At 37.8% G+C, this 24363-nt stretch overlaps 2 non-coding genes and 4 pseudogenes across 2 annotated transcripts; 5 read left to right on the forward strand and 1 right to left on the reverse strand.

Annotated features, from left to right (window-relative positions):
* Positions 1-982: 982 nt before the first annotated feature.
* Positions 983-1056, forward strand: TRNAD-GUC (transfer RNA aspartic acid (anticodon GUC)). The gene has a single exon. It is a non-coding gene; the product is annotated as a tRNA-Asp (tRNA).
* Positions 1057-2822: 1766 nt separating this feature from the next.
* Positions 2823-8737, forward strand: LOC126409564 (DNA-directed RNA polymerase subunit beta-like; annotated as a pseudogene).
* TRNAC-GCA (transfer RNA cysteine (anticodon GCA)) lies at positions 4198-4268 on the reverse strand. The gene has a single exon. It is a non-coding gene; the product is annotated as a tRNA-Cys (tRNA).
* A 5-nt stretch (positions 8738-8742) lies between the features above and the next one.
* LOC126409566 (DNA-directed RNA polymerase subunit beta'-like) lies at positions 8743-11569 on the forward strand (annotated as a pseudogene).
* Positions 11570-11700: 131 nt separating this feature from the next.
* On the forward strand, positions 11701-15915 carry LOC126409563 (DNA-directed RNA polymerase subunit beta''-like; annotated as a pseudogene).
* Positions 15916-16837: 922 nt separating this feature from the next.
* LOC126409562 (ATP synthase subunit a, chloroplastic-like) lies at positions 16838-17802 on the forward strand (annotated as a pseudogene).
* Positions 17803-24363: the final 6561 nt, after the last annotated feature.

Consider the following 24363-nt stretch of genomic DNA (forward strand, 5'->3'; position numbering starts at 1 on the left):
TCAATGAGTGAAAATTAGAATGAATGGGTTTGACTTTTTCTGTCGGGCAAGACATCCCCTATACTCCATTATTTTGATTATGATTAGATTATATAATTCATCTTTGTTATATAAGAATTGTTATTGTTATATAAGAATATATAAATATATAATGTAATGAAAGGTTCCTGAATGAACAATAAAGAAATTTTCTTACATTAATATTATATGTATACGGAATCACAAAAGCACGAAAGGTTGTTCGTATCCTAGCATTCATTATATTGACATTGACAATTCCAAAAAACTACTCATACTATGAGTATAGTATGATGGCGATCGGGTGGGCGTGCCCCTATCGTCTAGCGGTTCAGGACATCTCTCTTTCAAGGAGGCAGCGGGGATTCGACTTCCCCTGGGGGTAGTAGGGTACGACGAAAGAAAAATTGACCATGAATTATCAATAAACCGACAATTGATTCTTCCTGGGTCGATGCCCGAGCGGTTAATGGGGACGGACTGTAAATTCGTTGGCGATATGTCTACGCTGGTTCAAATCCAGCTCGGCCCAAGAATTCACCGATCCTTGAGGATGATATAACCAATCCGTACTCCAAAAATACATGATGATATGGAGGAATAAAGAGTCAACTTGATTCTATTTGTTCCTCCATGTTCTGATGTTTCTAACAATCTGGATCTATGAATTATTTTGAATTATTTTCAGCCAATCCGAGAAATCAAATGAAAAGATGAAAAAGAAAAGAGCCCTTTTTCATTGAAAGATGGATTGTCAGTCAATTTGGCAATAACCACAGGTTGCTTTGCTATTTATCCATCCATCTTCTCTTCTATCTATGTAGATATGTATATCAGTATATCCGTTACAGGCGTCGTATTTTTTTATATGATCTATCTATACGGTTATGGTTCGATGAAATAAAATCAAAATATAAAATCAAAATAAACAATAAATAATGTAAGCTGTACACCTCATTTTCTTGGGATTGTAGTTCAATTGGTCAGAGCACCGCCCTGTCAAGGCGGAAGCTGCGGGTTCGAGCCCCGTCAGTCCCGCACCGACCTGGGATCCTATGAATCGATTGATTCATCTCTCCGCCTTCTGCGAAGGGGAGGAGACAAAGAGCAGTGTCTAATTCCAGGTGGAAGGATCCTGATTTCACATTTATCATCGGGCAAGGTAAGCTCAATTACTAATTGAATTGGGGACAATCTCTTTATCTCGCCCAAATTGCACGCTGGATTCTCGATTTATACGTCTGAATTAAGGAAAGGAAGGAGGATACGAATACTAATAAAAGATCAATCAAAGATCCTGTCTTTCTGTTCTGGGGGTGGAGAATAGAAAATAGAACGAATAATCTTTTTTTTTCATTTTTCTCTGTCTTTCAAGAAGATTAGGTCATCACAAAAACTTAGCTTAGAACTTAATTCGTTTTCCAGTTCACTTCTACTGTTTGGATCTATGACGGATGGAATACTGGTCGAACCTCATTCATATGATATCATTCTATAAAGAATGAGGACGGCGGGTTATAGAAAGGAACGAAAGAGTAGAAAAATATGAGAAATTCAAAGGGATTCTTGGGTGGGGGTCAGGAATGCAATTTTTCGATTCAGTATGGATAAAAGATCTTCCTATGTTATACTATTCAATTCTCGACGATGAATTGATTTGATAGATCAGATATTGTTATTCATGATATTAGAATCCGATTCAGTATTATCAGGATTTAATTAATCCCATTGAATTTCAAAATTATGGAGAAGGATTGATCATCTCTATGGGATTAGATCCCGATTTCTTGCGAAGCAAAATAAAATGAAATTATGAGATTATGGAAGTAAATATACTCGCATTTATTGCTACTGCGCTGTTCATTCTAGTTCCTACTGCTTTTTTACTTATCATCTACGTAAAAACAGTCAGTCAAAATGATTAATTTGAATGAAACTTGAGTTAGTCTAATTTTATTAGTTTAGTTCTTTTAAAAATGATTCAATAAATGAAAGAAAGGGATGACAATTCCAAGTCTTAAATGAAATGAGCAGACTGGATTGAATCCTCGGTGTATGTATCCAATAGATGAGATAGTACGGTGGGGAGAACTATATGAACCTTTCTACCGTACTATCTATTGTATGAAGATATGGAATATGGAATTGATAGAGATCAATTTAAAATCAATCTACATACATACATGTGGATGCAAATCCATAAATTCATTATCACATATTATATATAATATATATATATAGATTCAAATAGCACTCCCATTCCATCTCTTCGCTCCACCCATCCATTCGTTTTTATTTTGATGAATCCGAAAGAATCTAACGTTAATAACTGAATTGTACTAATTCATAGGTTTCTCTTTCATTAATCTTTCATTAAGTTAATAACTTTCATAATGATAATCAGTAATCAGGATAGATTTTTGTTTGATTAAATTAAGTAGTAGAACTAATTAATTTAACTATTGCGAAAGAGTGGAGGAGTAGTATGTGCATATACAAAAGAAAGGCAAGTAATTTTTTTTAGAATTAAATTCCGAAGAAAAAGAAAGAATTGTGAATTGGATGATCTGTACTAGACGATCCAAGGAGTTCTATGGTAAGTTATTCGTATCTGGAAAAGGGGTAGTAGACCTTTTTTCATGCTTGAACCCTGATGGTGAGGCGATAAAGCATAAATCAAATGCCAGGAGTCTAAGGTAAGTATATGTGGATCACCGGGCGCTCTTCTTTTCTTATGCGTAGCCTCTCGTCGCCTACAGTATAAAGTTGTATCTACTCTACATAATAGCAGAACGACTCCCCTTTGAACAGTAAAGAGGGAAAGAAATCAAATAGGGATTGTTGCTCCTCATTGTAATATCCATAATGATGTTAATGTTATGCCATAATGATGTTAATGTTATGGTAAGAAAGAACGGGTTCATCAAAATGAAATGGAATATTTTGGAGGAATCAATTTGATTAGAAAAAATCAATTTTCTATCATTATCAGGGGAGTTGCTTTGATTTTCAAAATACGAACGCGGGAATAATTGAGATAGCGGATCCAAAGGTTAAATGAAAATGAAAGGTAATTAATTACTAAATTTCTGTGGAATTTTGAGATGGAAGATATGTTTATTTAAACATAAAACGATCTAATTATGAAATTAAACAATTGATACAAGCTGATTACTCAACTCAATTACACTCAATTAGTAGTACCCTTAGAGTCCACTTCTTCCCCATACTACGAGTGAAAGGGAAAACGTAAAAACTACCATTAAAGCAGCCCAAGCGAGACTTACTATATCCATGTGAATCATGCCCCCTATCTCGATGAATATGAAGGAATTGTTACATTATTGATCCCTAAAATAATAATAGGGGAATTGGGGGTGCAGAGTCAAAAAAAAGAGATTATGACTTAAAGCTATTGACAAACCGATCCAATGGATCCGCTTGTATTGTAACAAGTCTCTATTTCCTATATAGGATTGATTTGTGGTGAGGAAGAATTAAGCACAAGCGCAACAGATACACGTTACCCATTAGAAGTATCAAGGGGATGTTACTAGGGGAATGGAACATGTCGTAATAGTAAGATCTATTCTTTGTTTTGTTGCGTTTCATAGGGAAAATATATCTACATATATACCATCAAGATGGATAACTGTCTCTCCCTAAGCTAAACCTTACTATCTCTGTTTCTGTGAAACAATCGGTAGACACCCTATTACATTGCTACATTGCGGGGGTTACCACAGAAAAATTAAAAATTCTTTTTTTACTTTCTTCTATAGGGGCCAGTTAACCATTCACTATTGAATGACTGGCTGAGCACTGAAATCCTATCGCGAGTACGGCCTGTATACAAAGTATCTTCAGCCCTCTCCACAACCCCTAGGATTTCCCCCGTGGCGAATCTAAGCGAGATCTAATTCACGACTGAATCAGGAGACCCTACAGTGGGCATTGGTAGGGTATGGTAATTCGGAAAGATTGATAGTTATAGTCTTTCCTATAAGTTGGATCCTCGGAGCAAAGATTTACAGCCCTTCTTTCATAGAACCTGCGTATTTTGAAGCGGATTCTGAAGATAAATAAAATAAAGTATCAACGGTCCTTTTCGTCCACCGGGCAAGAATCAGGCCAGTTATATCAGCGAAGCAGGATTCCGAGCCATTTGTTGTGTTGATCAGGCGACACCCGGATTTGAACTGGGGAGAAAGGATTTGCAGTCCCCCGCCTTACCACTCGGCCATGCCGCCAAAAAAGAAATAATAAATGGGCGTAAATACTCTTTTTGGAGAGGGTTACTGAATCATTGGTTTTTATTGGATTTGCATCTTCCAATTCTGTTTTCCTTATCCTATCCATCTTTTTACCCAACTTACTCTTCCTCTAGTTGAGATCATTTTCTTAGATTTTCTTAGATCTATTGTATAGTATCTCAACATAAGACCTAAAAACTTCCCTTTTTATTGATTGCATTGAAATAAAAAGAAAATAAAGAATAAATTTCCAGTCACAGTCATTTAATACTTAATTGGAACCATTAACTATTTCACGAATGTGAATGTGAATTTACGAAAGGTTCTTTTGATCTCCAAATGCTTTACTTTAATGTAATAAGAAGAAAATCAATCCAATTCAATTCCAATTAATTATAATAACAACTATGTGTTTATGTAAACCCCAAACAGTAAGATAGCTTACACACCCTTATAGTCAATCATGATCCATTTGGAATAGAAATTCATGATATAGCACGAACGAAATATATATCCAAGTGTAACTGCAATAAAGTATGGGCTAGCGAGATTAGCTAGCTTCGCATTACTTCATCGATACAACTCCTCTTACGTACGTACTGCAATTGTATTCTACTAACAACTCAAATGAAATGGTCGAAATAGATCCCTCCTTTGTGTGAATTATCTTTTGAACAACGGAATCAACGAGCTAAGTGCTAAAATAAAAGCCACCCGGATTTTTCTAATGTTCTGATTATTCTGTCTCTCTATCATTTATATAACATAGATATAGTAGATATAGAACAGATCAAATCCCGAATCAATCCATTTTTCTGGTACCTAACCAGATCTGATCATAATATCATAACATAATTGATAGATAAAAGGTAGAAGATATACAAAGAAATTGGATCAAATAGACCATTTGATATTCTCTAATAAGTAATAAGACTCCATAGGTATGGTATCCATAGGTATGGTATCCATAGGTATGGTATCAGTGGCAGAATCCAACTTGTTTCCATGAATGTTTTATCGAGTCATTTAGATTTGCATCTGTTGCTCGAATTTTAGTACAAAATTCTCCTTCTCCCTCCGCCCATACATTCCATTTACATATAACATATATATGTATGTGTTTGGGGTTGAATAAAATTTCATGTGATTCAGTAAACGGAATATACATTCCATCATTGCTAGATCGATCTGTATCCGTACGGTTCGGTAAAGAGTGAGCCAATAATGGGATTTTTTCGAAAAACGGGAAACTAAAGATGCTCCGGGATGGTGGAGATGAGGGAATGTTTACAATACCTGGATTTAGTCAGATCCAATTTGAGGGATTTGTAGGTTCATTGATCAGGGCTTGATGGAAGAACTTCATCAATTTCCAAAAATTGAAGATACAGATCAAGAAATTGAATTTCAATTATTTGGGGAATCTTATCAATTGGTGGAACCTTTGATAAAAGAAAGAGATGCTGTGTATGAATCAATTACATATTCCTCTGAGTTATATGTACCGGCGGGGTTAATTTGGAGAACCGGTAGAAATATGCAAGAACAAACCGTATTGCTTGGAAACATTCCTCTAATGAATTCCTTGGGAACCTCTATAGTAAATGGAATTTACAGAATTGTCATCAATCAAATATTGCAAAGTCCCGGTATTTATTACAGTACAGGATTGGATCATAACGGAATTTCTGTCTATACTGGCACCATAATATCAGATTGGGGAGGAAGATCAGAATTAGAGATTGATAGAAAAGAAAGGATATGGGCCCGTGTAAGCAGGAAACAAAAAATTTCTATTCTAGTTCTATCATCAGCTATGGGTTCAAGTCTAAGAGAAATTCTAGACAATGTTTGCTACCCTGAAATTTTCTTGTCTTTCCCAAACGAGAAGGAGAAAAAAAAGATTGGTTCAAAGGAGAATGCCATTTTAGAGTTTTATCAAAAATTTGCTTGTGTAGGCGGTGATCCGGTGTTTTCTGAGTCCTTATGTAAAGAATTACAAAAGAAATTTTTTCAACAAAGATGTGAATTAGGAAGGATTGGCCGACGAAATATGAACCAGAGACTGAATCTTGATATACCCCAGAACAATACGTTTTTGTTACCACGAGATGTATTGGCTGCTGCCGATCATTTGATCGGAATGAAATTTGGAATGGGTACACTCGACGATATGAATCACTTGAAAAATAAACGTATTCGTTCTGTAGCGGATCTGTTACAGGATCAATTCGGATTGGCTTTGGTTCGCTTGGAAAATGTGGTTCGGGGAACTATATGTGGAGCAATTCGGCATAAATTAATACCGACTCCTCGTAATTTGGTAACTTCAACTCCATTAACAACAACTTATGAATCATTTTTCGGCCTACACCCTTTATCTCAAGTCTTGGATCGAACTAATCCATTGACACAAATAGTTCATGGGCGAAAATCGAGTTATTTGGGTCCTGGGGGATTGACAGGACGAACTGCTAGTTTTCGTATACGAGATATCCATCCTAGTCACTATGGGCGTATTTGCCCAATTGATACGTCCGAGGGAATCAATGTTGGACTTATTGGGTCCTTAGCTATTCATGCAAGGGTTGGTGATTGGGGTCTATAGAGACCCCATTTTATGAAATATCTGAGAGATCAAAAGAAGAACAGATGGTTTATTTATCCCCGAGTAGAGATGAATACTATATGGTGGCGGCGGGAAATTCTTTGGCGTTGACTCGGGTATTCAGGAAGAAGAAGTTGGTCCAGCTCGATACCGTCAAGAATTCTTGACTATTGCATGGGAACAGATTCATCTTCGAAATATTTATCCCTTCCAATATTTTTCTATTGGAGCTTCTCTCATTCCTTTTATCGAGCATAATGATGCGAATCGGGCTTTAATGAGTTCTAATATGCAGCGTCAAGCAGTTCCGCTTTCTCAGTCCGAAAAGTGTATTGTTGGAACCGGCTTGGAACGCCAAGCGGCTCTCGATTCAGGGGTTCGGCTATAGCCGAACGCGAGGGAAAGATCATTTATACCGATGCTGAAAAGATCGTTTTATCAGGTAATGGGACACTATAAGCATTCCGTTGGTTATGTATCAGCGTTCCAACAAGAATACTTGGATGCATCAAAACCTCAGGTTCATCGGGGTAAATGCCTGAAAAAGGGGCAAATTTTGGCGGATGGTGCGGCTACGGTTGGTGGCGAACTCGCTTTGGGGAAAAATGTATCAGTAGCTTATATGCCATGGGAGGGTTACAATTCTGAAGATGCCGTACTCATTAGTGAACGTCTAGTCTATGACGATATTTATACTTCTTTTCATATCCGGAAATATGAAATTCAGACTCATGTGACAAGCCAAGGACCTGAAAGAATCACTAATGAAATACCTCATTTAGAGCCTTATTTACTCCGCAATTTAGACAGAAATGGAATTGTGATGCTGGGATCTTGGGTAGAAACTGGTGATGTTTTAGTAGGTAAATTAACGCCTCAGACAGCGAAAGAATCATCCTATGCTCCAGAAGATAGATTATTACGAGCCATACTTGGCATTCAGGTATCCACTGCAAAAGAAACTTGTCTAAAGTTGCCTATAGGCGGAAGAGGTCGAGTTATTGATGTCAGGTGGGGCCAGAAAAAGGGGGGTTCCATTTATAATCCAGAAATGATTCGTGTATATATCTCACAGAAACGTAAAATCAAAGTGGGCGATAAAGTAGCTGGAAGACATGGGAATAAAGGTATCATTTCAAAAATTTTGCCTAGACAGGATATGCCTTATTTGCAAGATGGAACACCTGTTGATATGGTATTCAATCCATTAGGAGTACCTTCGCGAATGAATGTGGGACAGATGTTTGAATGCTCGCTCGGGTTAGCGGGAGACCTGCTGGGCAGACATTATAGAATAACACCCTTTGATGAGAGATACGAGCAAGAGGCTTCGAGAAAACTAGTGTTTTCTGAATTATATGAAGCCAGTAAGCAAACAGCAAATCCATGGGTATTTGAACCCGAGTATCCTGGAAAGAGCAGAATATTTGATGGAAGAACAGGAGATCCTTTTGAACAACCTGTTATAATAGGAAAGTCCTATATGTTAAAATTAATTCATCAAGTTGATGATAAAATCCACGGACGTTCCAGTGGTCATTATGCACTTGTTACACAACAACCCCTTAGGGGAAGGGCTAAGCAAGGTGGACAACGAGTAGGAGAAATGGAAGTTTGGGCTCTAGAGGGATTTGGTGTTGCTCATATTTTACAAGAGATGCTCACTTATAAATCCGATCATATTAGAGCTCGTCAGGAAGTACTTGGTACCACGATCGTTGGGGGAACAATACCTAATCCTGAGGGTGCGCCAGAATCCTTTCGATTGCTCGTTCGCGAACTACGATCTTTATCTCTGGAACTGAATCATTTCCTTGTATCTGAGAAAAACTTCCAGATGAATAGGAAGGAAGTTTGATCGGAATGAATCATAATTTTTCTTCTATGATCGATCAGTATAAACATCAACAACTTCGAATTGGATTAGTTTCTCCTAAACAAATACGTGCTTGGGCCAACAAAATCCTACCGAATGGAGAGATAGTTGGAGAGGTGACAAAACCCTATACTTTTCATTACAAAACCAATAAACCGGAAAAAGATGGGTTGTTTTGTGAAAGAATTTTTGGACCTATAAAAAGTGGAATTTGTGCTTGTGGAAATTATCGAGTGATCGGGGGTGAAAAAAGAAGAACCGAAATTTTGCGAACAATGCGGAGTCGAATCTGTTGATTCTCGGATCCGAAGATATCAAATGGGATACATCAAACTAGCATGCCCGGTGACTCATGTGTGGTATTTGAAACGTCTTCCTAGTTATATCGCGAATCTTTCAGATAAACCTCTTAAGGAATTAGAAGGCCTGGTATACTGCGATGTGTGATTTGATCGAAATTACGATTTTACAGATTCAGAATGAAAAACTGTCATCCTATTTAATCCGATTGGGATGCCTCTAGCTCTGACATGTCTATTGGTAAGAATAACATGAAGCTCAGAATTTGGGTGTGGGTGTATTCAATACCTCCAAATGAAAGAGGAATTAATCCATGGTCGACTCCCTAAGAGAGTAATAGGGAATTGCTAGTTGTACCTCGTTAAACTTTTTCATGTTCTTTCGTGGATCTAGCCATTAGATTCCTTTTAGAATTCTAAATTTATAAAAAAAATTCTGTTAAGCAATTAGAAATGAAATATGATGGCACGGTTACAGGAGTCTATCCATCGCATATATGCTTCAAGGAAGAACATGGCATAATCGTCGAGGTAAAGTAGGGACCTAAAGGATCGAACGGAACGATATATAGACAAGTAAATCCTTTGTGAGTTTCAATGTATTCCTTAAGGGGATTCATCATTCGAAGGGAAGTAGACTACTCAATAATTTCACATTTATGTTGTAATTGAATGACTAATTGAGGAAGTAAAGGGAAGAATGAAATCAAATCAATGAGGGTTGGTCCTCACTGGGAACTTGAGTAAGGAGTAGATCCTTGTGGGGTTTTCTAGAGCAAAATTTGGAAGTTCCCCTTATTTGGTATAACTACTTAAGCCGGATGAGAGGAAACCTTCACGTCCGATTTTTAGGGGGGGGGGAAGATCCTATAGGAACCTATCCCAATTTTTCTTTTGCTAGGCCCATAGCTAAAAAACCTACTTTCTTACGATTACGAGGTTCATTCGAATATGAAATCCAATCCCGGAAATACAGTATCCCACTTTTTTTTACTACCCAAGGCTTCGATACATTTAGAAATCGAGAAATATCTACCGGAGCTACTGCTATCAGAGAACAATTAGCCGATCTGGATTTGCGAATTATTATAGATCGTTCATTGGTGGAATGGAAGGAATTGGGAGAAGAAGGATCAACCGGGAATGACTGGGAAGATAGAAAAATTGGGAGGAGAAAAGATTTTTTGGTTAGACGCATGGAATTGGCTAAGCATTTTCTTCGAACAAATGTAGAACCAGAATGGATGGTTTTGTCCCTATTACCAGTTCTTCCTCCCGAGTTGAGGCCAATCATTCAGATTGATGGGGGTAAATCAATGAGTTCAGATATTAATGAACTTTATAGAAGAGTTATCTATCGGAACAATACTCTTACCGATCTATTAACAACAAGTAGATCTACGCCGGGGAATTAGTAATGTGTCAGGAAAAATTGGTACAAGAAGCTGTAGATACACTTCTTGATAATGGGATCCGCGGACAACCAATGAGGGACGGTCACAATAAAGTTTACAAGTCGTTTTCAGATGTAATTGAAGGCAAAGAGGGAAGATTTCGCGAGACTCTACTTGGTAAACGGGTCGATTATTCGGGTCGTTCCGTCATTGTGGTAGGCCCTTCGCTTTCACTGCATCAATGTGGATTACCTCGAGAAATAGCAATAGAGCTTTTTCAGACATTTGTAATTCGTGGTCTAATCAGACAACATCTTGCTTCCAACATAGGACTTGCTAAAAGTAAAATTCGGGAAAAAGAACCCATTGTATGGGAAATACTTCAAGAAGTTATGCAGGGGCATCCTGTATTGCTAAATAGAGCACCCACTTTGCATAGATTAGGCATACAGGCGTTCCAACCTATTTTAGTGGAGGGACGAGCTATTGTTTACATCCATTGGTTTGTAAGGGATTCAATGCGGACTTCGATGGAGATCAAATGGCTGTTCATGTACCTTTATCTTTGGAAGCTCAAGCAGAAGCTCGTTTACTTATGTTTTCTCATACGAATCTCTTGTCTCCAGCCATTGGGGATCCCATTTCCGTACCCACTCAAGATATGCTTATGGGGCTCTATGTATTAACGATGGGGAATCGTAGAGGTATTTGTGCAAATAGGTATAATCCATGTAACCCCAGAAACTACCAAAATGAAAGAATTGATCATAGTAATTATGAGTATAGGAAAGGGAAAGAACCCTATTTTGTAGTTCCTACGATGCACTTGGGGCTTATCGGCAGAAAGGGATCGATTTATATAGTACTTTATGGCTACGGTGGCGACTAGATCAACGTGTCATTGCCTCAATAAATAGAGAAGTTCCCATCGAAGTTCAATATGAATCTTTGGGCACTTATCATGAGATTTATGATCACTATCGAGTAGTAAGAAGTGTAAAAAAAGGAATGCTTTGTATATACATTCGAACTACTGTTGGCCATATTTCCTTTTATCGAGAAATAGAAGAAGCCGTACAGGGTTTTGTCGGTCCTATTCATATGGTACCTGATATGTGATATCTCTCGGAATCTAGTTCGGTCTGGTTCAACTAGTATCATAATTCCTGAATTTGTAAGTGAATCAAGATCGAGGAAAGGAAGTCTTAGTATCACTGACTCAAACCCATTGTCGAATCCTACTCATCAGAATATGGAGGTACTTATGGCAGAACGGGCCGATCTGGTCTTTCACAATAAAGTGATAGATGGAACTGCCATGAAACGGCTTATTAGCAGATTAATAGATCATTTCGGAATAGCCTATACATCACACATTCTGGATCAAGTAAAAACTCTGGGTTTCAGCAAGCCACCGCTACATCCATTTCATTAGGAATTGATGATCTTTTAACAACACCTTCTAAGAGATGGTTAGTCCAAGATGCTGAACAACAAAGTTTGATTTTGGAAAAGCACCATCATTATGGGAATGTACATGCGGTAGAAAAATTACGTCAATCAATCGAGATATGGTATGCCACAAGTGAATATTTGAGACAAGAAATGAATCTTAATTTTAAGATGACTGATCCTTCAAATCCAGTTCATATAATGTCCTATTCTGGAGCTAGAGGAAATGCATCTCAGGTCCACCAATTAGTAGGTATGAGAGGATTAATGTCAGATCCCCAAGGACAAATGATTGATTTACCCATTCAAAGCAATTTACGCGAAGGACTTTCTTTAACGGAATATACAATTTCCTGCTACGGAGCCCGCAAAGGAGTTGTGGATACTGCTGTACGAACGTCAGACGCTGGATACCTCACGCGTAGACTTGTTGAAGTAGTTCAACATATTGTTGTACGTAGAACGGATTGTGGAAGTACCCGAGGTATTTCCGTGAGTCTTCGAAAGGGGATGACGGAAAGAATTTGATCCAAACGCTAATAGGTCGCGTATTAGCAAACGATGTATATCTAGGTCTACGATGCATTGCTACCAGAAATCAAGATATTGGGATTGGGCTTGTCAATCGATTCATGACCTCTCGGGCGCAGCCAATATATATTCGAACTCCCTTCACTTGCCGAAGTGCATCTTGGATCTGTCGATTATGCTATGGTCGGAGTCCCACTCATGGTGACCTGGTTGAATTGGGAGAAGCAGTAGGTATTATTGCGGGTCAATCCATTGGAGAACCAGGGACTCAACTAACATTAAGAACTTTTCATACCGGTGGAGTATTCACAGGTGTACTGCGGAACATGTACGAGCTCCTTCTAATGGAAAAATCAAATTCAATGAGGATTTGGTTCATCCCACACGCACACGTCATGGACATCCTGCCTTTCTCTGCTATGTAGACCTATATGTGACTATTGAGAGTCAGGATATTATACATAGTGTGAATATTCCACCAAAAAGTTTCTTTTGGTTCAAAATGATCAATATGTGGAATCAGAACAAGTGATTGCTGAGATTCGTGCTGGAACATCCACTTTCCATTTTAAAGAGAGGGTTCGAAAACATATTTATTCTGACTCAGAGGGAGAAATGCATTGGAGTACCGGTGTGTACCATGCACCTGAATATACACACGGTAATGTTCATTTCTTACCCAAAACAAGTCATTTATGGATCTTATCGGGGGTCCGTGCAAATCCAGTCTAGTGCCTTTTTCACTCCACAAGGATCAAGATCAAATGAATGTTCAATCTCTTTCTGTCCAAGAGAGATCCATTTCTGACTTCTCGGTGAATAATAATCGAGTGAGACACAAATTGTTTGGCTCGGATCCCCTGGCGAGAAAAGGGCGAAGGATTCTGATTATGCAGCAGGATCTGAGCGAGTCATATCCAAAGGTGATGGGGATTTCATATATCCCGCCATTCTCCAAGAGAATTCTTATTTATTGGCGAAGAGGCGAAGAAATAGATTCATCATACCATTCCAATATGATCCGGAACGGGAGAAGGAATTAACGCCTCATTCTAGTACTAGTATCACGGTTGAAATACCCGCAAATGGTATTTTACGTAGAAATAGTATTCTTGCTTATTCGACGATCCACGATACAGAAGAAGCAGTTCGGGAATTACCAAATATGGCATCATAGAGGTCGATTCAATCGTCAAAAAAGAGGGTCTGATTGAGTATCGAAGACCAAAAGAATCTAGACCGAAATACCAAATGAAAGTAGATCGATTTTTGTCATTCCCGAAGAAGTCCATATCTTGCCCGGTCTTCATCCATAATGGTACGGAACAATAGTATCATTGGAGTAGATACACGAATTACGTTTAATACAAGAAGCCAAATAGGTGGATGGTCCGAATAGAAAAAAAAAAAAAAAGATTGAACTGAAAATCTTTTCTGGAGGTATCCATTTCCTGGAGAAACAGATAAGATATCCCGACACATTGGGATCTTGATACCACCAGGAGCAAGAAAAAAAATGGATAAGGGATCAAAGGGGAAAAATTGGGAAGGGAAAAATTGGGTCTATGTCCAACGGATCACACCTATCAAGAAAAAATATTTTGTTTCAGTACGACCCGTAGTGACATATGAAATAGCTGATGGATAAATCTAGTAACGCTTTTCCCTGGGGATATGTTACAGGAAAAGGATAATTGCGACTCCAAGTTGTCAATTATATCCTTTATGGGGATGGCAAACCAATTCGAGGAATTTCCCATACAAGTTTCAATTGGTTCGTACTTGTTTAGTATTGAATTTGGACCAAGACAGAAAGGTTCTATAGAAAAGGTTCAGGCTTCTTCTGCTGAAGTAAGGGCAAATGATCTGATTCGATATTTCATAAGAATTGAATTGGTGAAGTCTCCTATTTTGTATACCGGAAAGAGGAATGATAGACCAGGTTCAGTGATTCTGATACTGGGTCATATTGCGCCAATACCAATCTTTTTCTTCCAAGGTTAAAATTCAATCACTTAGTCAACATCAAGGACCGTTCGTACATTTCTTAATAGAAATAAGAAGGCCAATCTCTTATAGTTTTTTCATCATCTAATTGTTCTCGCATCAATGTTCGAATATCACAATGTGACCAAAGAATCAATTAAAGAAAAAGAGGATACCCCGATTCCAATTCTAATTTGTTGGGTCCCTTAGGTACTGTACCTAAAATTCATAATTTTTCCCCATCTTATCATTCAATAACTCATAATGAATCTTGTAAATAAATATTTAATACTGGATAATAATAATCCAAAACAGACTTTCCAACTACTTAAGTATTATTTAGTGGACGAAAACGGGAGAATCTCTAATGCAATCCATGCAGTGACATCATTTTAATCTATCGGTTCGTGCTTTCTCCCTCACGATTATTGTGAGGAGACATCCACAACCAGAATAATGAGCCTCGGACAGTTTATTTGTGAAAATGTATGTCTATCCAACACGGAACACGCATAAAATCTGGTCAAGTTATAATGGTTATCTTGACTCTTTCATAATAAGATCAGCTAAACCCTATTTGGCGACCCGAGGAGCAACCGTTCATGGTGATTATGGAGAAATCTTTACGAAGAGATACATTAGTTACATTTATATATGAAAAATCGAGATCTGGTGATATAACTCACGGCCTTCCAAAGGTTGAACAAGTGTTAGAAGTTCGTTCGATTGATTCAATATCGATGAACCTAGAAAAAAGGGTTGAAGGTTGGAACGAACATATAACAGGAATTCTTGGAATTCCTTGGGGATTCCTGATTGGTGCTGAACTCACCATAGCGCAAAGTCGTATTTCTTTGGTTAATAAGATCCAAAAGGTTTATCGATCCCAGGGGGTACAGATTCATAATAAGCATATAGAGATTATTGTACGACAAATAACATCAAAAGTGTTGGTTTCAGAAGATGGAATGTCTAATGTTTTTTCACCCGGGGAACTAATCGGATTGTTGCGAGCAGAACGAGCAGGTCGTGCTTTGGAAGAGGCTATTTGTTACCGAGCCGTCTTATTGGGAATAACGAGAGCATCTCTGAATACTCAAAGTTTCATATCAGAAGCTAGTTTTCAGGAAACCGCTCGAGTTTTAGCAAAAGCCGCTCTCCGGGGTCGTATTGATTGGTTGAAAGGTCTGAAAGAGAATGTTGTTCTGGGGGGATGATACCCGTTGGTACCGGATTCAAACGATTCGTTCACCGTTCAAGGGAATACAACAACATTCCTTTGGAAATACAAAAGAAGAATTTTTTCGGGGGGAAATGAGAGATATTCTGTTCCACCACAGAGAATTATTTTGTTCTTGCATCCCAAAGCCAAAGAGTTTCCATAATACATCAGAACAACCATTCTATGCTATGGGATCTAATCCAATCGTTCATAAGAGCGGATTCATTATTAGCTAAGCTAATATAATGGTCATTTGTTAATAAAGAGAATATCGAAACCAAGGTAAAGGAATTCATAATGAAGCTTGGACCGTGTATCACGGTTAACCCGCGGTAGAAGGTTCCATTGGAACAATTATTTATTTCAGGGTACCTCGTCTCTTTTTTTTAGAGGAAGTGTGGGGATAAATGACAAGAAGATATTGGAACATCCATTTGGAAGAGATGATGGAAGCGGGGGTTCATTTTGGTCATGGTACTAGAAATGGAATCCTAGAATGGCACCTTACATCTCTGCAAAGCGTAAAGGTATTCATATTACAAATCTTACGAGAACTGCTCGTTTTTTATCAGAAGCCTGTGATTTAGTTTTTGACGCAGCAAGTAGAGGAAACACTTCCTAATAGTTGGTACGAAAGATAAGGCAGCTGATTCGGTAGCATCAGCTGGCAATAAGGGCTCGGTGTCATTATGTCAATAAAAAATGGCTCGGTGGTATGTCAACGAATTGGTCCACTACGGAAACGAGGCTTCAGAAGTTCAGGGACTTGAGAGTGAGAGCCGAGATGGGGCAACTCAGTCGTCTCCCGAACGGGATGCAGCAATATTGAAGAGACAATTATCTCACTTTCAAACATATCTGGGCGGTATCAAATATATGACGGGGTTACCCGATATTGTAATCATCATTGATCAGCAAGAAGAATATACGGCCCTTCGAGAATGCGTCACTTTGGTATTCCAACTATTTGTTTAATCGATACAAATTGTGATCCAGATTCGCAGATATTCCGATTCCAGCCACGATGACGCTATAGCTTCCATCCGATTGATTCTTAACAAATTAGTATCCGCAATTTGTCAGGGACGTTCTAGCTATATAAGAAGTCGTTGATTAATAATAAGATAAGTCAATTACTTCGCTTCGGGAAACCCAGAGATTCATTGAATCGGTTATTCTTACTATTCCTGATGTGAAAAAGGAGATTTTCATTGCCGGGGATATATTACGTGATTAATTCATTAATTAATATCTGAAATATATGGTTAAGTTAAATTAGTATAAATGGTTGAATCAAAATAATTCCTTCTTAAGTTCCATTTCTGTCAGAGGGTAATATGAATGTTCTACCATGTTCCATCAACGCACTAAAGGGGTTATACGAGATATCCGGCGTGGAAGTAGGCCAACATTTCTATTGGCAAATAGGGGGTTTCCAAGTGCATGCCAAGTACTTATAACTTCCTGGGTCGTAATTGCTATCTTATTAGGTTCAGCCGCTATAGCCGTTCGGAATCCACAAACTATCCCGACCGACGGTCAGAATTTTTCGAATATGTTCTTGATTCATTCGAGACGTGAGCAAAACTCAAATTGGAGAAGAAGAATATGGTCCTTGGGTTCCTTTATTGGAACTCTGTTCCTATTTATTTTTGTTTCTAACTGGTCAGGTGCTCTTTTACCTTGGAGAATCATACAGTTACCTCATGGGGAGTTAGCTGCACCCACGAATGATATAAATACTACTGTTGCTTTAGCTTTACCCACGTCAGTGGCATATTTCTATGCAGGCCTTACTAAAAGGGATTGGGTTATTTCGGTAAATATATTCAACCAACTCCAATACTTTACCAATTAATGTCTTAGAAGATTTCACAAACCTTTATCACTTAGTTTTCGACTTTTCGGGAATATATGGCCGATGAATTAGTATTGTTGTTCTTGTTTCTTTAGTACCTTTAGTGATTCCTATACCTGTGATGTTCCTCGGATTATTCACAAGCGGTATTCAAGCTCTCATTTTTGCACCTTAGCCGCGGCTTATATAGGTGAATCCATGGAAGGTCATCATTGAGTACAAATAAGAAATAAGAAAATAATGCTTTGTTTGAATTTCAAAGTTCAAACAGTCGCTTTTTCTTTTTTCATTTCAATCAATTCAAAATTAAGCCCATGAATCTTATTCCAATAATAATTCATGGGTAGCTTCAAGATACCCGCTTGAGGAAATGATTGATATATCAATCTATATTTATGATATGTATGATATAGAGTAGGAACAGATATATATGTACGATATTAATATTATTATATTACGTATTACACTACGGAATTGTAAAAAAAGGGGAGATTCCCAATTTTTCCTAAGATCCCCCTTTTTTCCTATTCATGTCATACATCGCCTTTATTTGCCCAGTCAATTACGAAGATTCATAATTTGGATAATAAATAATTGTTTCCGTTTGGGACGCGCGACGAACAACAAGAACTATGTTCTGCGGAACCGTTGCTATTTCATTCCATTCTATTCAACAATTGACCAAAATTGGAATTAAGAGGAGTTGGATCAATCAATCAATCTTGATATGGGATGATTCGCTTTGATGAATCTCTTCGTTTGTATCCATGTGAGATAATGACAAAGACAAGAAGAGTTCACGAATCAGATGAAAAATTCAGTAGGTTAGGTGGGCCGAGCTACATTACATATTATATGTGAACTCCGGTGTATGCTTAGAAGGATGATTCCAGGGTCCGATCCGATTCAATAGAAATAAGATGGCGATGGTTTACATTATGAAGAAAACATGTATATGTGATAGTAGATATTCATATATATGGACTACCCATCTATATTATTTCATTCCCCATCACTTTCTATTATATAGATATAGATTCCACTTTAATAGATATAGATTCCACTTTATTTATATGGATTACGATATATAAGCTCTTCCCTTTTTCGTCTGTGACTTTATTGTATATGTGGATTGAATATGAAGTTAGCCTATGAATGCATATAGAGAAGATGAAGGAGGGAGGAATTGAAGAGTGGGTTCGGAACAAAGAAATAGAAGAACTAATATGGATTTTCAAAGACTTGGATAGTGAATAAAAACGAGATATTGAAGTAGTTCTGATGATTCAGTAATATCAAATATCATCACATCACTTCTTAACTCAAATTGGGTTCGGAGTTCTTAGTTTAGTTGTATGGATCTTAGTGATGGAATATGAAATAATAAGTAATGTAACTAATTAATATATAATATAAATATATAACATATAATAACATTAATTATATATAAGAATCATTGGTTTATTTGATTATATCATTAACCATTTCTTCATTTTTTGTTGTGAGGAGCTTACCATGAATCCCTAATTTCTGCTGCTTCCGTTATTGCTGCTGGATTGGCCGTAGGACTTGCTTCTATTGGACCCGGAGTCGGTCAAGGTACTGCTGCGGGCCAAGCCGTAGAAGGTATTGCTAGACACCAGAAGCAGAGGGTAAAATACGAGGTACTTTATTGCTTAGTCTGGCTTTTATGGAAGCTTTAACAATTTACGGGCTGGTCGTGGCATTAGCACTTTTATTTGCTAATCCCTTGTGTAATCCTAGAAACGTGAAAATGTGAAAAATACGTACTTCTTTTCTTGCTTGGCCCTGCCACTTCGCTTCTTCAATTATATCACTCAACACTTCACTCCTACAATCACTTCTTCCTTGACCAATACTCCGGGGAAGTACTGATTTGAGGAATTAGTGGATCCGCTTCCGCTCGCTTTCTTCTTTCCCGCCTTAGTCCAATGAATGAGCATTTTCCCTTTTTATTTATTTTAGGAGGGTATGTCGCAATTGACACGAGACTTGGGACTCATAAGTGTCTTATCGGGGATCTAAATAGGAGTGAAGTGATACAAAAAGGAATCTTTTTTTATTTTGTTAGTCCTATTCCTATCCATAAGATAAGAGGAGAGCATATGAAAAATCTAACCGATTCTTCGTTTTTTTGGGTCACTGGCCATCCGCCGGGAGTTTCGGGTTTATACCGATATTTTAGCAACAAATCTAATAAATCTAAGTGTAGTGCTTGGTGTATTGATCTTTTTTGGAAAGGGAGTGTGTGCGAGTTGTGTATTTCAAGAATAGGCTGGAACCAACCAGCTGCACTTTATATTTTGCTATTGTAATCTAATAATAGAGAAAGGTGCACGATCTCAACGAATTACTTCTGAATAAATCAATAAGTCCTATGTAAGAACCATAGCATTTCGTGACTCGTTTGGTAAATTGGATTCTCTATTAACCAATAATGTGAGACCATTTAGTTAACATGGTTAAAGCTGAACTGTTTGAAGTCTAAGCACAACACGGTACTCTTTCTACCACTGCGTTAGTACAAGATAAGATGGTTTCAAAATGCATAAATATTTTGTTGGGATTTATTTGATATAGAACACTCATATCAATAAAATGATTTGAACCATTGACTGGAAAACGGGTACCTCGCCCTTCCTTTTTATCTAATGCTGAATCGACGACCTATGTGTATAAAATGAGAAAGAATTCTTTTGGATGTGAAGAAATAAAAGAAACGACTTTGCTGACAATTACAAGTTTTTTTGGTCTGGTCAGAAGAGCCCTCCAGAGATCCTGGGTTTTCTTGTATCAGTTTTTATATCCTGGAATACGAACAGAGAAGAGAGGTAGGCTCATTAAGAAAGAGATATGGGAATGCCCCATAAGTATAAGTAATTTAATGAGCGTGAGAGCCAATGATCGAAAGATTCATGTTCGGTTCGGGAAGAGATCGTGGAAGTTGTGGAATTGATGGGAGATAATCTACTTTCATTAAGTGATTTATTAGATAATCGAAAGCAGAGGATTTTGAGTACTATTCGCAATTCAGAAGAACTATGCGGAGGAGCCGTTGAGCAGCTTGAAAAGCACGGGCTCGCTTACAGAAAGTGGAAAGGGAAGCGGAAGAGTTTCGAGTGAATGGATACTCTGAGATAGAACAAGAAAAGATAAATTTGATTAATGCGCTTATCAGAATTTGGAACAATTAGAAATTACAAAAACGAAAGCATTCATTTCGAACAACAAAGAGCGATTAATCAGGTCCAACAACGAGTTTTCCAACAGCCTTACAAGGGGCTCTAGGAACTCTGAATAATTGTTTGAACGGCGAGTTACATTTACGCACCATCGGTGCTAATATTGGCATACTTGGGGCCATGAAAGAAATAACCGATTAGTCCTTCTACTATAGGATAGGTATTATTTTTCTCCTTTTTTGCTTCCTAGAAAGAATTAAGAGATACTAATGGTAACCATTCGAGCCGAAGAAATTAGTAATATTATCCGCGAACGGATTGAGCAATATAATAGAGAAGTAAAAGATTGTGAACACTGGTACCGTACTTCAAGTGGGCGACGGCATTGCTCGTATTCATGGTCTTGATGAAGTAATGGCAGGTGAATTAGTAGAGTTTGAAGAGGGTACGATAGGTATTGCTCTGAATTTGGAATCCAATAATGTTGGCGTTGTATTAATGGGTGACGGTTTGATGATACAAGAGGGTAGTTCCGTGAAAGCAACAGGACGAATTGCTCAGATACCGGTGAGTGAGGCTTATTTGGGTCGTGTTATAAATGCCTAGCTAAACCTATTGATGGGAGGGGTGAAATTTTAGCTTCTGAATATCGGTTAATTGAGTCTCCCGCTCCAGGTATTATTTCGAGACGTTCCGTATATGAGCCTCTTCAAACGGGGCTTATTGCTAATTGATTCGATGATCCCTATAGGACGCGGTCAGCGAGAATTAATTATTGGGGACAGACAGACCGGTAAAACGCAGTAGCTACAGATACTATTCTCAATCAAAAAGGTCAAAATGTAATATGCGTTTATGTAGCTATTGTCAAAAAGCATCTTCCGTGGCTCAGGTAGTGACTACTTTCCAGGAACGGGGAGCAATGGATACACCATTGTGGTAGCGGAAACAGCGATTCGCCTGCTACATTACAATACCTCGCTCCTTATACAGGAGCCGCTCTGGCTGAATATTTTATGTACCGTCAACGACATACCTTAATAATTTATGATGATCTCTCCAAACAAGCACAATCTTATCGCCAAATGTCCTTCTATTAAGAAGACCACCTGGTCGCGAAGCTTATCCAGGAGACGTTTTTTATTTGCATTCCCGCCTTTTGGAAAGAGCCGCTAAACTAAGTTCTCGTTTAGGCGAAGGAAGTATGACTGCTTTACAATATTGAGACTCAATCTGGGGACGTTTCGGCTTATATTCCCACTAATGTCATTTCCATTACAGATGGGCAAATCTTCTTATCCGCGGATTTATTCAATGCTGGAATCCGTCCAGCTATTAATGTGGGTATTTCCGTCTCCAGAGTAGGATCCGCAGCTCAAATTAAAGCCATGAAACAAGTAGCCGGCAAATTAAAATTAGAATTGGCTCAATTTGCAGAGTAGAAGCCTTTGCGCCAATTCGCTTCCGATCTAGATAAAGCTACTCAGAATCAATTGGCAGAGGTCAACGATTACGGGAGTTGCTCAAACAATCCCAATCATCCCCTCTCGCGGTGGATGAACAGATAGTTACTATTTATACCGGAACGAATGGATATCTTGATCAATTAGAAATTGGACAGGTAAAGAATTTATTGTTCAGTTACGTACCCATTTAAGAACAAATAAGCCTCAGTTACAAGAAATCATATCTTCTACCAAGGTATTCACCGAGCAGCGGAAGCCCTTTGAAAGAGGCTATTCAGGAGCAGATGGAACTATTTCTACTTCAGGAACAAACATAAGAAATTGGTTATTTCATTTGGTAGAGTCTCTTAGTACGACATAAATTGTTGAGAAAAGAAATGGCTCTGATTCGAATCATTCAAATATGTTTCTTGGAATAGCAATCCAAACAAAATAGATGTAAATAATTGCGTCCAATAGGATTTGAACCTATACCAAAGGTTAGAAGACCTCTGTCCTATCCATTAGACAATGGACGCTTCTCGTCCCGATTCTCTTCTTTCTGATTCCTCCTTTCCATTCCCTGTTTGGATAAAAACAGAAACAATCAGATTGTATGCGTCTTAGGGAATAAAGACGCATATTAAAATCAATGATGGATGTATTATGATTCATATCGAGCGGGTAGCGGGAATCGAACCCGCATCGTTAGCTTGGAAGGCTAGGGGTTATAGTCGACGTCGATTCATCACTATTAACGTCTCTAATTCAAACCGAACATGAAACTTTGGTTTCATTCGGCTCCTTATGAATAAAGGATAGATTCCCGATTTAGGGCGTAAAGTAACCTAAACGAAAAAATTGACGATGTATGATATTAGTATGGAATGGAAAGGTATGGAAATCAAAGAAGGAAGTCATAGCAATCGGAATAAGAAAAATTCGATCCATAACACCTATGTCAGCTTTTCTGTCTGAATGTATCCAAAGCTATTCGCTTTCTAGATGATCCTCTAGAGGAGGGGTATTATAAACCCTTCTAGTTACTTCGTTCCTATTTCTACTGACATGAATCCTAGGAAAAGAATCTTATTTCTACCGAGCTGAAACAATATATGCCGATGGCCCCGGTAAACGAAGTCACCGTTTAATAGCTATTTGCTTCAATCTCCCCTTTACAAAAATCGAAGATCTAGTTACGATTAGAAATACACTTTTGTATCTTCATCCATGGATCTTTTACTCATACTTATCTAATTCTATTGGAAAACTCAAAAATTATGCTTCGCAATTCCATAATCCCAGTTTTTGGATGCAAATCGCGAAAATTATATTCTTCCCCAATTGTGGCATTGATAGGAAAGGGTTAACCCTTATAGAATAAAGTTTTTGATCGGAATATGAATGTATCAAACCGAAAGAACCCTTAACTATTTCAGTTGGTAATAGAACGAATCACACTTTTACCATAAACTATACCGCTACATTGTGATTATTGTATAGGAATGCCCATTTGTCGAACAAGGAGATGAGGCGCGATCAGAATTGTGAATATTAGAGTGCTGACATGCCCTGTCTCCGGGGATACTTGATGAAATAGGGCAAGAGGATAATAAAAAAACCTTTTGTTTTGCTGTAGAAGTCGTTACTCAGAGGTCCGATAGAATCGGCGAGGTTGGAACAGAAAAATAAGTTTTGTGCAATAATATATATAGTTAAGTTATAGTTTATAGTTCCATTTTTTTTTTTGCTCAAGTTTATTTAAACAAAACAAAGCTTGTCTCTTGAGTACTTGAGGGAACATACATACGCTTTTCCCATTCCAATAAAAAAAAGCAACGATGAACAAAGGAAAATAAGGAAATAACAATATAATAAATTTCCTTCATATCATAGAAATCGAAATAGCTCTTGTTGCTGCTTCAACTCAATAACATATTGGTTTTCCAATTTCTCATTTTAGGTTAGGTTGAAAAGGGGGGGAATGGCCTGGCCAGTGCCTAGCCAGGCGGGAGAACAAAAGAATAACCTTTCGAACGAAATAAAATCAAAGAGGGATCTTTTTTTCCTTTTTTCCTTTAGAGATACCTGTTTGAATGGTTGTATAAATAGGATTCTTATAAAATCATATATATCTCTAGAAATAAAGAAAAAAAATATGAATCTTTACTTCACACGTCGTGTCACATATGAATTATTCATTTTTTTTTTTTCAATT

This window comes from Nymphaea colorata, unplaced genomic scaffold (assembly GCF_008831285.2).
Source record: "Nymphaea colorata isolate Beijing-Zhang1983 unplaced genomic scaffold, ASM883128v2 scaffold0575, whole genome shotgun sequence".
Classification (NCBI taxonomy): Eukaryota; Viridiplantae; Streptophyta; class Magnoliopsida; order Nymphaeales; family Nymphaeaceae; genus Nymphaea; species Nymphaea colorata.